The following is a 14,946-nucleotide window of genomic DNA, read 5'->3' as shown; positions in this document are numbered from 1 at the left end:
TGGTTTCTCATAGATAATATATAATGTATTGTGAAAACTTAGGCTAGTTGACCGTAGAATAGATTAAATGTTGTGAACTTGCTAATGTTAGTGATTTTAGTGAAATATTGAGTTTGTGATAAGTTTGTGATGATGATTGATGAGCCTTTGATGATGGTTGATGAGACTTGATGGTTTGAGTATAATTATTGATGTATTGATGAATTGCATTATTTTGATTGAAAATGGTTGGGATAGAATTGTCACAATTTGAGAATTGATATGTTGTAGAAGGGACAAAATGGGTATGGGATTGTTTGGACTATATTTGATGTTGTTTGAGACATGAAACTTTGGTTGGAAATTGAGGATTTGGAAAATAGAGGTTTTGAGCTCTTTTGATAAAAATAGATTTTTAACAAACTTTGGCAGATCATACCTTGAGCCTCAGAATTTGGATTTGAATGAGATCTATTTCCAATTAAAGACAAATTTGAAAGCTTTAAAACGATATAAAGTTTGTGAAAATTGGAGTTTTGTAGAGGAAGTTATAAGCGTCGGAAGTTAGTGTATAAAACTGATTTTTTTCATGACTACGTACGTGAGTCCCCTGTTTTAGCCAAAAATGAGAATTTTGAATGTTTAACCAATCCTCTAGCTTTGCAAACCTCTTTTACACTTGTTTAAGGTCCGTTAGTGAATCTTCAAGCCTTAGAACGGGAATGAGTTTGTTAAATAAGTTGAGGAGATACTTTGGAGGGTTTTGCAAAGAGTTAACTGAATTAATGAAGTGTTAGTAATGTTGAATAAGAAATAAGTAATGAACATAACGATTAGTAATGAAATATGGCTGAGTTGAGAGGTGTTTGATGATGAGGTTGGTTATAAGAAAGAAGAATAAGGAGAACTAAGTTAATTATGAACTTTGAATGAGATATGATGAGATTGATTGAGATATATGAGACCGGGTAAGATACAGTGGCGTTGTCCACTTGCTCAGGGTAAGAAATGAGGAAGAAGAATGATTGAAAGTGATTATGAAGACAATGGTTATGAATGTGAAGTGTGAATGTATGTTCTATTTTGTTTTGTTGCATCATTTTCTCTCTGTTATAAAGTGTGTCGGGCACTTTATCCCATGAGTGTGATTGGCACTATATTCCAAGAATGTGGCAGGCATTATATCCCAAGAGTGTGGGAGCACTTTACCCTGGGAAGTGAGTCAGGCACTATTTCCCATGAGCGTCGCAGATATTACATTCCAAGAGCGTGGCGGGCGCTATATCCCAAGAGTGTGGGAACATTTTATCCCAGGATATGTGACGGGCACTGTATCCTATGAGTGTGACGGGCACTATATCCCAAGAGTGTGACAGACACTAAATCCCAAGAGTGTGGAGGCATGTCAGAGAGACGTTATCTGGATTAGCTACTAGGTGTGTCGGGCTCTAGCATAGTAACCGACACGTGAGCCCACGGCCTGTACGACAGGCACACATCATGTGCATTTGTATGTTTTGCTTGAGTATGCATTGTTTAGTTTGCTTAATTGCTTTATCTCTGCTTATCTGCTACTTGTTTTATTTGCTATAACTGTTATCTATATCTGTGCTTTCCTTATCTGTTTTGTTTGTGTTTGCAACTGAGAGATCTCTCGTTTGGCGGAGGCGTGACGAGGGTAGTTCCACCAGTGTTTCGGAGGGCTGGAAGAAGCAAGATTTACAAGATTAAGTTATTATTTGAGTTATAACTTGAAAAACCTTAGATTGTGTACCCAAAAATCTGGTTTAATTAATCCTTTAAGTTTTAACTAAGTGTCAAAGTTCTAGGATGGCCTCTAGCTTTTCTGGGACCTTATATATTATTTATATGGGCATCGTTACCATGCTGAGAACCTCCAATTCTCATCCCATACATATGTTGTCACTTTTCAGATGTAGGTTGGGAGGATCCTTGTTAGGCGTCTGAAGGTTCCTAATGCAAGCAAAGTTGAGGATGCTAAATTTGGTTATTTTTGTAACACCCTAATTACTTTAAGCCTTACATCGCGCCGTAAAGCAAAGGTTAATCAAAGGTTACGAAAATTCTAAAGCTAGTACATGTATATATATATATATATATATATATATAAAGAAATAATAATTCTAGAAGCCCGATGAAGAATTAAGCTCAAAAACAGAGATTGAAAAGCGCAAAATGTTCACACGAAGCTACAACTTAAGGCACAAGATATACATACAGGTATTAAGATATATATAGATATATAAAAGCATAATAGTATAAAGATCTAGCCACAAATTTCAGAGTTTAAGCCAGCTAGTTATATACAGACAATATAGAGTTGTTGAAAATAAAACAGCTTATACAATATTTCTCTCAAGGTAAGCCTCTAAGGCATAGATAAATACAAAAGTGAGAGATCTAATCAAAATAAATCAAAAGACTTCAAAACATAGCAAGGATCCTCCGCTATCACCATCAAAGCAACTCACCGAGGTGGGTTGCGACCTGCATCCGAAAAACAATAACAGAGTATGGAATGAGAACCGGAGGTTCTCAGTATGGTAACAATGCCCAATGATGTAAGATATAAGACTCCTGGACGCCAGAGGCAATCCTAGAGCTTCATATCCATCATGAGATTCAGACTTAAAACATAAGTACATTTAAAACCATTACTTAAAACCATAGAGAAAATAAGGGGATCTAACTTAGTGGATTTCTAATCTAATAATTCTTCGCTGTCCCACAGCCTTCGCCTGCCTAACCGCCATGCGATCCCATCGCTACCACCTTCCGAGCCTCCTCAATCCCAGTAGAAAACACAGATAATAATAATACAAGTAAAGCACAAGTATTGCCACACACACACTCACACACACACACACACACACACACACACACACACACACACACACACACACACACACACACACACACACATATATATATAAGTAATTCAATAAGCATTTAGGGATGTTAAACACTTAGGCAAACAATACAAGTTGGCAAAGCAAACAAACAGATAGAATATGCACATGATGAATGCCTGTTCTATTTGGCTGCGATATCACATTGTCGGTTCAACTGCCAACCCGACACATCTTCTTGGAGATGTCGCCCTTCGGTCTCATATTGGGAACCCCGAGATATCGTGCCCGAAACACGGTCCAGGATATAGTGCCTACACACTCTAGTGATTCCGAAAGAAAGGATGCGAGCGGGATACTTTTACCACGGACCTCACATCTCAACGTAAGCGGGACTAAACAGCCCCCTTACGCCGCCGTCGTGACCTCGACAAGCGGGATTAACCACCGTCCTTGCCAGGTGCATAGCATCTCAACAATCTCAGTTTAAAAACATTACATCGGTGGTTTCAAAATAATTTCATTCAGTACTCAGTAGTTCACCACTTCCACAATTCATTGTCAATAATCATCAACACAATACTCCGCTTTCTCACTCCACTAGATCCATCCTCAGTAATCCAGAAACCTATGTCTCCGTTTTCTAAATTCATGTAAAATTCACTTATGTAAGTCATTAATTATCCTCTATTAATCCTTAGGCCTAACTATAAAACATTGCCCTTAAACTGCATTTTGGAGAGGTTTAGAAAGTTTGGAGAATGCTTAAAAACAAAGAAAATCATTTTTTAGCAAAACAAGGATCTCGCGTACGCATGCTGTTGAAAAGGGTGGTCACGTACGCAACCTCTTGCTCGCGTACACGAGTGTCCCAACCCAAATGGGTTGCTCGCATCGTGTTTAAAGTTCGCGTACACAAAGATTCATTTTTGAATAGCTTGCGTACGCATGCAGTGCGTCGCATACGCGAGATGCCCAACCCGAATGGTTTGGTCGCATCGCGTGCACTGTGTCGCGTACGCAAGGAGTAAAAATATATTTGCTTGTGTACACAGGTAGTGTTTGAGTATGTGAGTTACTCAACCCGAAGGGATTGGTCGCGTCGTGTACCCTCTGTCGCGTACGCAGCCCATACCAGACTTAGAAAAATTTCAAATGTTGCAGAATTCAGTTTTTGGCACGAAAGTTTAAACACTCATAACTTCCTCTACAAAAGTCTATTTTCTACACACTTTATATTAATTTAAAGCTCTCAAATCCATCTTTAATTTCATTCAATTTTAAGCTTTGACGCTGAAGTTATGATCCGTCAAAGTTCGTCAAAAACAACAATGTTCTCAACTTTCCAAAATTCACAACCAAACTAAACCAAAATCACACCAAACCTCAATTCACCTCAAAATTTATCCTTTTGTGTCTCATATTACCAATCTTACTAAATATCTATTCACATTACATAATTCTCAACTCCAATGATCAATTGTATCACACTAAAATAATTCCTCACCTAACACAATCATCAATCATCATCATATCACTAACAATCATCATAATCAATCTCATTCAACCTCAATCTCAATCCTCAATGTCATTTATCAACATCAACAACACAGTTCATCCAAATAATAAAAAATCATCAAATCATCATACAACCTCATTCAACAAGATCAACAACCAATTCAATTCAATCCTATCCTATGGGTCACTAGCCTAAGTGTCCTAAAATATTATATATTACATAGAGAAAATCAAAACCATACCTTGGTCGATTTCCAAAATGTGTAAAATACCAAAATTGAGTCCAAACCAAGCTTCCAACCAAATCAAATCACCAATCCCAATCCAAATGCTTCCAATATCACAATAATCAAACTATACACAATTAATTCATAAAATCAATACTTACGGTTCCATATATACATAGAACCACAAGTGATTTGGGATTTCTTACCTTTCCTAAGTTGGATTGGGATAAAACCCACTAAGTACCCGGTGTTAGATTGTACTTAAATAATCAAAATCACAAGAACCACTCATTCACCATAGTCAAAATTCGAATCTATTATAGAAGGAAGAATTGGGCAAGAAATTGAAAGTTCCTTACCACTTTGTTCAGATAAAATCGAAGAGCACGACGAGAGTTTCACGTGGCAACTGACGGCATGCAAATCGGAGCTCTGGAGAGTGAGATATGGCTCTAAGAAGAAGAGGATGAATAGTGAAAGGAAACCCAGACCTCTCCTCTCTTCAAGTCACGTTGCAGCTGCTGGGTTATGTTGAAAGTGACTGAAATGGCCACTTAAATGTGTATTTATATGTTGGGCTTGGGCCCGATCCAACCCGTTAGCATTTTTGGGCCTTTGGCCCAATTTTGAGCCAAACCTTCAAAATTAGCGCTCGGTTTTTAACTTTAATTTATTTCCTAAATTTTTCTACTGTTTTTGTCATTCTCGCACAGTGTCGGATAGATTTAAGCTGGTACTACCAGTTAATTTATCGGTACGCATTTTTACGCAATTTTCCAAAGAAAATTACATTTTCCAACTCAAAAAAATCAACTGAGTCCAATTATCATATTTGTATTTTCTAATTAATCTTCTAAATTTTTGGAACCTATTTTTGGGACCATTAATTTATTATTATTTTACGTTAATTAATCGGTTAATTATTTCTGGTTCTTACAATTTTGCTATGTATATATGTATATAGAATCTTCTCCTCATGTACTTTATGTTTAATCCTCCTAGAGGCTTTTATGGAGAACTAGGTACTTACTTTATGTATTCTGGATTGTGTTGGGATATGTATGTATATATGTATATTCTCCAGCCGATCTTGGCTTCGTAGGTCGAGTCTGGAGTTTGATATTTTGTACCTTTGATATTCTACTCTTTATGTTTTCACTCTTAACTTTTTCTCGTGTTCAATTTCTATTTAGGTGAGTGTTGCGCTTTTTGTTTTGCAACTCTTGTTTAAACTTTCCTTCAAGGCTCCTCGAATATAAATTTCTTCAACTATATAATGTATATATTTTATTTTAGAGGTCATAATACCTCACCACCTCTATTTTATGACTTAACCGTAAGACTCTGTGTGGTAGGGTGTTATATAACGGGTTCAAGGATGGGTATTGGATATGGATGGACATGGAGAAATGGACGAACAGGAAATTATCCGGTCAGTCTCAATTTGAATAGGTGTGATTGTCGATCAACTAGGGTTCGAGTGGTGAGAGAACTAAACCTGGAAGAAATGACTTGGGAGGGTAACCAAGAGAGATACAATGAGATGGTATTTGAGGCAACAAGTGTTATAGAATTAGAAGAGGCTAAACAAGAGCCTAACACGTAGGCAAAGAGATATTATTATCTGTTAAAATCTGCTACAAGATTGTTGTTCGAGGGATGCATTCATTTGAATTTTTCTGCATGTGTTAGAATGATTAGTGTTAAGTCAAAGTCAAATCATACACAAGAGTCCTTTGGATAAGTGGGCCACCCTTTGCAATGAATTGGTATCTTTCGGGACCACTACATTCTCCGAAACCACTACGAAGCAAAGAAGCTAGTTTTGAAATTGGATCTAAATTCAGTGAAAATTGATTGTTATTTGAATGGTTATATGCTTTATTATAAGAAGGATGCAAACCTAACTGAATATAGATTTTGTAGATCACCGAAGTTCTAAGTTGAAAGAGACTAGATTGGTAAACGTCGGTTAAAGAAAATTCCAATGAAACAAATGCACTACTTGCCCTTAATATATTTTTCTTTGGTAGATTCAATTACATTAAGATATCTAATTAGTCTGGTAGTACATGAAAAGCTTGATATGCGTCTAATGGATGTTGTTATATCCTATTCATACAACTCAATTGATAAAAAAATTTATACGAAAATCCCTAAAGATTTCAAAGTTCCCGAAGCAAATAACAATTCTCTAGAGATCTGTTTAGTAAGACTTCAAAAATTTTTGTATGGATTAAAACAATTTGGGTTATGTGGTATAAATGTTTCAGTAAATTCTCATTGAAAGATTGATACAATAATAACCGTGTATGCTCATGTATGTTCATAAAAAAATTGCATCCAAATTTGTTACTATTGCAGTATATGTTGATGATTTAAACAACATTAGATCACTCGAAGAGATTTCAAAAACTGTGGGTTATTTAAAAAGAGAATTTGAAATAAAAGATATTGTCAAGACAAAATTTTGACTTAGTTGCAAATTGAACATTTGAAGGATGGTAATTCATCCATCGATCAACATATGTTGAGAAACTTTTTAAAAAAGTTTACATGGACAACCACTACAATATTCAAGCTGATTTGTGACAATTTTTTTCTAGTTTATGGTGGTTTGAAACCCCCACCAAAAGGTTAGTGGGAGTTTCTCAAACCTCCAAAATTTGAGGTACCACAAACTTATTTGTGGCGGTTTTGTAGAACTCCCAGGACATAATTTTGTGGCACTTCTTTGTCTGCTTTGTAGGAATTTTTAGTTGAATTTTTTGGTAGTTTTTTTTTAATTTTTGTGGTGGTTCAAAACTACCACAAAACTAAATTTTAAAATAAAAAAATCGTAGCAAACTGAACGGTTGCAAACCATTTAAAATTGAAACTAAACAGATTTGAAAGCTATAAACCACTATTATTGAATGAACAAATTACATCAATAAAGCTAAAGATTATTTAATTTTAAAGAAATTAGTAATGGGTATGGAATGAACAGAAATTTGAACAAATTACATTAATCAAATTTACATATGCATGAAACAAGACAAAAATAGAAATTTGAATTATTTCTACATGTAAAATTTGAACAATCCACTTAATTTAACATTATATTATGAATTTAGTGTTGGCACTTGATGACATGTCATCTTAGCCTAGTTTCACTAGCCTTTTTCTTTAGTTTTCAATTGAATTATGCACTTTCTTGAGCCATAAGCAAGCCAATTGGGTAGATTTTCATGTTTCCTTTGATTTAATCAACCATGTATGAATTCATGCTATTTCATGAGGTTTTATGCTATAATTGTCACATATTATGAAAGAATGAATATCTCATGATTTTGAGCATAGCTTTGATGTGTTTGGTTGATTAATGATAGGTGAAGAAAGCTTGGAGAAAGGTTGAAGCAAGAAGGAATGGTTAGGAGGAAGAGAGGACAAAAAGTTTGAGCAAAAGTTTGCCTCAAACTTTAGCTCAAACTTTTGGATTAATTGAAAATGAACCAGGAAGCAAAAAGCTGGACCAAAAGTTAGCCTCAAACTTTTGTGCAAACTTTTGGGCAAAAAGTTGGAGCAAAAGTTAGCCTCAAACTTTTTGGCTAACTTTTGGGCAAAAAGTTGTAGCAAAAGTTAGCCTCAAACTTTTTAGGTAACTTTTGGGCAAAAAGCTGGAGCAAAAGTTAGCCTAAAACTTTTTGGCAAACTTTTGGCATCACAAATCAACACCCTGGAGAGCAAAAGTTTGTGCCAACGTTAGCCCCTAACTTTTTGGCTAACGTTGGCGCATGAAAAACACACCCTGGAGAGCAAAAGTTTGCGCCAACGTTAGCCTCTAACTTTTTGGCTAACGTTGGCGCCATGAGTGTGCAAGGGAAGGCCAACGTTGGAGCAAAAGTTAGACCCTAACTTTTGCCCCAACGTTGGTATCAGCAAAAGAGGGTGGCTGATGTGAAAAGTTGGAGTAAAAGTTAGCCTCAAACTTTTACTCCAACTTTTACTCAAGCTTTCATGATTCCAACCCGGTTCAATTCGGTTCTTCTCCAAACTCCAAGAGCAATCAACCAAGGCCTCTATCAACCCAATTCCATCAAGAGCAAAGGCCCAATTGAAGGCTTGAAGACCATTTGAAGAAAGTGTATAAATAGCATAGGATTTAAGTTTTTAAGAGAGCTTTTCCTTTGAGTTTTGAGAGAGAGTTTTCGGAGAGTTTTGGTGATTGAGTGAATTTTAAATTTCTAAGTCTTGGGGAAGGAGAATTGAATTCCCTTCCTCTTAGTTTTCTTGCTTTCAATTTCAATTTCAATTGTCTTGGATCTTGGGTGGAGAATTGAAGAACTTCTGTTTCAATCTCACCTGGGGATCTTGTTTAATTTTCTGCTTAATTGAATTTCAGTTTCGGTTAATTGCTTTTCATCTACTTTCTTTGCAATCTACATTTCCTTTGCAATTGTTCTTGTTGGATCTAGGAAGGCATTGAGATCTAGACTTGGTTTTCTAGTCTCTTGGGTCCTGAGATCCGGATTTCCCATTTCCCATTCCCTGTTTACTGTTTTCATGCTCATTTACAATTCTGTTTTTAAGATCCGGTTCGATTCAAGACATCCTTTACTTCTCTATTTGTTGCAATTTACTTTTCCTTGTTTAATTTCTGCAAATCCAACTCCCAATTCCCTTTACAATTCAAGCCATTTACATTTCTTGCACTTTAAGATTCTGCAATTTACATTTCTTGCGTTCTAAGTTTCTGCCATTTAATTTTTTGCTCTTTAAGATTCAGCACTTTAAATTCCAGTTCTCTTTAATTTCATGTAATTCACCCATTTCCTTTACTTTCTATGCAATTTAAATTCTGCAAATCACAAATCTCTCAACCAAATCTTGATTCGCTTGACTAAATCAACCACTAAACTAAAATTGCTCAATCCTTCAATCCCTGTGGGATCGACCTCACTCCCGTGAGTTATTATTACTGGATGCGACCCGGTGCACTTGCCGGTTAGATTTGGGTGTTTTGGAGAAATTTGTTTTTCCACAAAAATATCCCATCAAGTTTTTGCTGGGGATTGATTAGATTGACAATGATTAAGTGAAGTGGAGATCTAGATCTAGCATTTTTATTTTCTGTTTCTCTAATTTTCAATTAACCCGCTAACTGTTTGAATTTTTGCTTAAGCTAACTAAAACTTCATTCTAGCAATAGATTGAAGTGTCACTGGTTTGTGTGTTTCTTATGTTCTGCTTGTATGTCAGGTACAAGAAGAACCACACCCATTTTTCATGAACAAGATGAAAGAACTCTCAGGAGGTTAAGAAGAGCTGAAAGAGGGAAAAATATTGTTGGAGAAGAGGAATCAGAAGAAGAATTCCAAGATATGGAGGAACATTCAACCAATCCACCTGGTGGAGCAGACAATAACAACAACAACCCACCCCAGAGGAGAGTTTTGGCCTCCTATACCTTTGCAAATGCTAGGCATTGTGGAAGCAGCATTCTCACCCCTAATGTCAATGCAAACAACTTTGAATTGAAGCCACAACTCATTACATTGGTCCAAAACAACTGCTTGTTTGGGGGAGGACCATTGGAGGATCCAAATCAACATCTATCTACCTTCCTAAGGATTTGTGACACTGTCAAGTCCAATGGCGTGAATCCTGAGACCTACAAGCTTCTGCTGTTCCCGTTCTCATTAAGGGACAAGGCTGCACAATGGCTTGAAACTTTTCCTCAAGGAAGCATCACTAGCTGGGATGATTTGGTGACTAAATTTCTAGCCAAATTCTATCCACCTCAAAGAGTTATCAGGCTGAAAACTGAGGTGCAAACATTCACACAATTGGATGCTGAAAATCTGTATGAAGCATGGGAGAGATACAAGGCTCTGCTGAGGAAATGTCCACCAGAAATGTTCACTGAGTGGGACAAGCTACAAAACTTCTATGAAGGACTCACTCTAAAGGCTCAAGAATCACTTGATCACTCAGCTGGAGGATCATTGCAACTGATGAAAACAGCAGAAGAAGCTCAAAATCTTATTGACATGGTGGCCAACAATCAATATTTCTTTGCTCACCAAAGAAATCGCCAACCATCACAAAGGAGAGGAGTAATGGAGCTAGAAGGAGTGGACTCAATCTTGGCTCAAAACAAGATGATGCAGCAGCAAATTCAACAACAATTTGAGCAAATGGCCAAGAGGATTGATAGCCTCCAAGTTGCAGCAGTTAACACAAGCCAACCATCATCCACATGGGGGCAAAATGAAGAAACTCAAGAAGAACAACAACAAGAGCAAGTGCAGTATATGCACAACCAAGGACCAAATGAAGTGTATGGTGATACATACAATCCATCCTGGAAGAACCACCCAAACCTCAGATGGGGAGATAATCACACCCAAAACCAACAACCATGGCAGAGAAACTCAAACCAAAACAATGCAAGAAGCAACCAAAACCACAACCAGCAGCAGACTAACCAGAACCCCTACAGAAAAACTCAAAACAACTACCCCAACCCCAACCAGTACCAATCCAATAACCAATCCACCAACCAAAATGCCTACCATCCACCACCCACATCTCATAACCCACCTCAAGTATCACCTGAATCTCAAAGACTCACTAACTTGGAGACCTTGATGGATAAATTGTTGAAACACCAGGAAATGACAACCAAGAATCATGAAGCCTCCATAAAGAGCCTAGAGAGGCAGATGGGGCAAATCTCCAAGCAGATCTCTATTGAGAGACCTTCAAGCTCACTGCCGAGTGACACAATTCCAAATCCTAAGGAGGAATGCAAGGAAATACAATTAAGGAGTGGAAAAACATTGATGAGCAATAATGACATTACAAAGAAGCAAGCAGAGAGCAGCAAAAGGCCAATAGAAGATGAGGAGCAAACAGAAGCAGATGAAACCAAGGATCAAGTTGTGATGCCAAACAAGAGCATTGAGAAACTCAAAGAAAAGGACAACCAACCACACGGTTCAAAAGAAGTAACTCAGGGACAGCAGCAAAGAGGAAAGAGCATCACACCTCCACTGCCATATCCCCAGAGGTTCAACAAAGAGACTAAGGACCAACAATTTCATAAGTTCCTTGAGACTTTCAAAAAGCTGGAAATCAATATTCCCTTGGCTGAAGCACTTGAGCAAATGCCTCTGTATGCCAAGTTTTTGAAGGAGCTTATCAACAAGAAAAGAAGTTGGGATGAGAAAGAAACCATACTGCTTACTGAGGAATGCAGAGCCCTGATTCAAAAAGGACTTCCTCCTAAGCTTGAGGACCCAGGGAGCTTTTTGCTACCTTGCACCATTGGGGAATTAACCATCACTAAAGCAATGTGCGATCTAGGAGCAAGTATCAACTTAATACCATCCTCCTTGGTAAAAAAGTTGCATATAGAAGAAGTTAAACCAGTACAGATATCTCTAGAGCTAGTAGATAAGTCAACAGTATACCCCAGGGGTATGATTGAAAACCTTCTGGTCAAGGTGGACAATTTCATATACCCTGCAGATTTTGTGGTTCTGGATTCAGATGGGGATGATGGTGATTCTATTATACTGGGAAGGCCATTCTTGGCCACTGCTAGAGCTATCATAGACATAGAGCAAGGAGAACTAACTCTCAGGATGCATGATAAGAGTGTCACTCTGAAAGTACTACCAGAAGCCCAGTTTAGTAATAGGAGGAGGGACTCTATGGAAATTGACAAGGTGATTCACAACAATATCCCAAGGCAGAAGACTGTGCAGAAGGATAAAAAAGTCCAAGAGGATATTGGAGTATTAGCCACTGAAGAGAGAAATCCCCAAGGTAAGTCTACAGCCATAAAAGAAAGATCAACAAAATAGGGGATGAAACGCAGAAACAAAACAAAAAGGGGTTGGAAGAACATGAAGACTCCAACAGAGGGGCTTTCCAAAGGTGACAAAGTGCAATTAATATATCAACAACTGGGAGCAAGCCGACAGACTGATGACTATTACAATGTTAGCAACATACTCTCGTTGGAACATGCTGAAATTGAACACCAGAGAACAAAGAGGAGGATCACAGTCAGGGGAGACAAGTTGAGGCACTACAATCCTCAACCACCATAAAAGAAAGCCCTAATGTCAAGCTAGTGACAATAAAAGAGCGCTCCATGGGAGGCAACCCATGATTTAAGATTTATGTCATTTTAAATTCAATAAGCTATGATCATCTGAGCATGAAATTTGTTTTCATGGACTAACTCAATGAATGCATAAAATTTTTTTTTTCATATGCTAAGACTTCTAAAGTTTGGTGTGCCTTCAAGCACACCAAACCAGTGTTACAAATATTTTCACATTATATGCCTAGCATATGACCAAACACTAAGTTTGGTGTTTCTCTTCTCATGAAAATAAAAAAATCATGCATCAATGATCATACATTATCTCTTACTGAGACTTTTCAATTAAAAAGAAATCATATTCTGTGATGAAGGCATCAATTGTGATTTACTACTAGCATCTCACATTTACCCCTTAAGCAAGATACAAGTTTGGTGTTCACCAAACTTTGATGCACGGATTTAGGGACACAATTGATCCTTCATGAAAAAAAAAAGAGAGAGAAAAAGGAAAATTATGATGAAAACATTCCTTAAAAACATTTGACCAAGAATGACATTGGGATTTCAATTTCACTAGTTGGAGGAAGAAACACATATTTTCAACTATATGACCAAACATTAAGTTTGGTGTCCTCCAAGAGAAGTCACGATTCAAATGGATATAAGGAATGGTGATTCATATAGTGTTAATCAAAAAAAAAAAAAAAAAGAAATGCACCATTACCACGGTTTGATATAGTTAATGTGTGTTGTCTTGTTGTGATGACTAGGTGGTCAAAGAACACTTTATGAAAGAGACAAGACAGAGGAAAGCATAGCATGAGGACAAAATCTCATCACATGCCTCAAAAAGAGAATCTGTCACTCCTTGAAATGATCACGGCAAAGACAATTGAAGAAGCAAGCTTTGTCTTCATTCATCCTTACATGCACACCTTTGATTTACATAGTATCCAATAGCATCCTAGCCCTTCATTGTTCATTTAAATAACATACCACCTCCAAGCCATGCATGTGACCGAACCCTTGCACTCCAACCATTTAAACTTCCCTTCATCATTTCTCATCATAACAAGCTCGGCCTCAAATTTCATCTTTCTCCAAACACACATCAAATTCTCTAACATTCTTCACACTCCCTTTAACCTCAAGAGTCTCAAACAACCAAGTGATCATGGCCTCTTCCTCAAGAACCAAACGAAGAAGAGGGAAAGATCCCATGGTGGAGGAGAGCACCCCTGAATATGACCGATGGAGATTCAAATCTTGGTACCATCAGATGCAAATTGAATGGATGAATGAGAAGAAGATATATCCAGAAATTCCACTCTTGCTGCCGGATGATGGATGCCAAGAAATGAAGGACAAAATTCGAAAGAGGAGGTGGGAGGAACTCATATCACCAATCACCCGAATCAATGCTAATATCATAAGGGAGTTCTATGCCAATGTCTCAAGGCTTGACATGAGTGAGGCCCCAACATACAAGAGCTATGTGCAGGGAGTGGAAGTAGATTTTAGCTCGGATGCAATCAAGAAAGTCTTGGGACTAAAATCAATTCGCTTTAGTGAACCGGGATACCACCAAAGGGTAAATGGTGATCCGGATTATGATGGGATTGCTAGAGATATTTGTATGGAGAACTCAGAATGGGAAGGAGATGACAAGAACAAATACAAGTATTTGAAGAGAGTTAACCTTACCCCGGAAGCAAAGGGATGGTATGAGTTGTTGAAAAGATCAATCCTGGGCACAGTAAACACCTCAGAAGTTAACAAGAATAGAGCTATTATGTTACATTGCATAATTGTGGGAGGAGAGGTAAAAGTTCATGAAATTCTGGCAAAGGACATTCAAAAGCTTGCTGAGAAGAACTCGGCCGGGTCTTGGTTATACTATCCAAGTACCATTTGGAGGTTGTGTGCAAAAGCTAAAGTGCTAATGGAAGAGGAGAATCCAATGTGGTTAAGCCAAGGCATGCCTATAACCATTGAAAGAATGATGATGGCTCCTGAAGCACATCAAGGCCGAAGACCACATGGAAGAAGGCAGAGAGAAGAACCAATGGCGGGAGAAGAATTACAAGAGGAAGAAGAGCCACAAGAGGAGGAGGAACAGCAGCACATTCCTCTACATAACAATCTGGACATGACTCAAATGCAGGAAGCAATTGGAAGATTATCACAACAGTACATGAGAATTCAAGAAAGGCAAGAGGAATACCATTCACTATACATGAAAAACCAACAA

Source organism: Arachis hypogaea, chromosome 18 (genome assembly GCF_003086295.3).
Source record: "Arachis hypogaea cultivar Tifrunner chromosome 18, arahy.Tifrunner.gnm2.J5K5, whole genome shotgun sequence".
In the NCBI taxonomy this organism is placed as follows: domain Eukaryota; kingdom Viridiplantae; phylum Streptophyta; class Magnoliopsida; order Fabales; family Fabaceae; genus Arachis; species Arachis hypogaea.
The sequence above is the reverse complement of the archived record's forward strand: the minus strand, read 5'-3'. Positions refer to the sequence as shown.